Here is a 1,378-nt window from a genome sequence, read left to right as displayed (position 1 = left end):
GGTCGATTTGTATTACGACTCGACAGGGGCGACGTATAGCCCTAGCGCATGCACAGGCAGAAAAACAAGCATAGGGACGTGCATAGGGACGGACCTCGCCTCCTCGAGTCTAAGTTTGAGGCCTCTTTTGGTTCATAGGATAGAATTATCATAGGAATAGGAATCTTATAGGAAATGAGATGACATGTATCTCAAATCCTATGAGTAGGAATAGGAAACAAGATGTCATTTGGTTGATACCAAAGGAATTTTTCCATTGAGTCTAAACTCTTTTTTATTTTCCTATGAAATGTGGAGGATAGGAACCAATCCTATGTAAGAATAGGAATCAATTTCTATGAACCAAAGAGCTCTAAAGGAAAAAATTCTATAAGAATTCTATCCTCTAGAATTCCTATGAAATTCCTCTCAATAAACGAAGGAGGCCTCGAACCGGAAAAGAAAGGGACGCGTCCTGGAAAAAGGGAGCTGTATACGATCCTAAAAAAAAGTGTATGCACGTAGCTGCGCCTGTGCAGCCAAAACCGGGCACGGATTTTCACCGCGCAAAGATCACCTCGATCGGCGAGAAGCCACCGGCGATATTTCGTCTTCTTTTCCACGCTCCGGCAGTGGTCCAGGCCCAGCCCTCCGTCGAACCCCGGTTGGCAGCTTGCTCCCCTCACATGCGCGCGCACGCGGAGGAGGCGGCCGGGCTCCGGCGGAGCTCAGCCGGAGCCAGCCCGGAGGTGACCACCCACCCACGACGACGCCCACCAGCCCACCACCACCACCCCACGTGCCACGGGGGGTGGAGCGCTACCCGTGGTTGCACAGTACAGAACGTGTGCCGTGATGGAGAACGAACCAACCCACAGATCGTGACGAGAAACTTACTCAAGCAGTGCTCGCTTGCCGAGCGCACCAAAGATCAGATCAGGCACTGGTGATTATGATTAAACAAAGTGTAGCAGGCGCTTTCGCTCTAGCCCAAGACTCGAGTTTTCTTCCATGATGCAGATCCAGAAGCATTTGTCCAAGCAATGTTGCATTTGTGGCCTGCATCCTTTTTAAAGCAACCTGGGAGGGAATTCCTGCGTGTGGCTGGGCAATTTTAGGCCTTCTTTGGTTTGGAGGAATTTCATAGGAATTCTAAAGTATAGAATTTTTATAGGATTTTTTCCTTTAGAGCCCTTTGGTTCATATGAATAGATTCATATTCCTACATAGGATTGGTTCCTATCCTTCACATTTCATAAAAAAATAAAAATAAGCCTAGACTCAATGAAAAAATTTCTTTGGTGTCAACCAAATGACATCTCATTTCTTATTCCTACTCATAGGATTTGGGATACATATCCTATCCTAGCAACCTCGGCACCAGATTTCGCTCTTTTCA

This window comes from Triticum aestivum, chromosome 6A, assembly GCF_018294505.1.
Source record: "Triticum aestivum cultivar Chinese Spring chromosome 6A, IWGSC CS RefSeq v2.1, whole genome shotgun sequence".
NCBI classification, from domain to species: Eukaryota; Viridiplantae; Streptophyta; class Magnoliopsida; order Poales; family Poaceae; genus Triticum; species Triticum aestivum.
Note: the sequence above shows the minus strand (reverse complement) of the source record.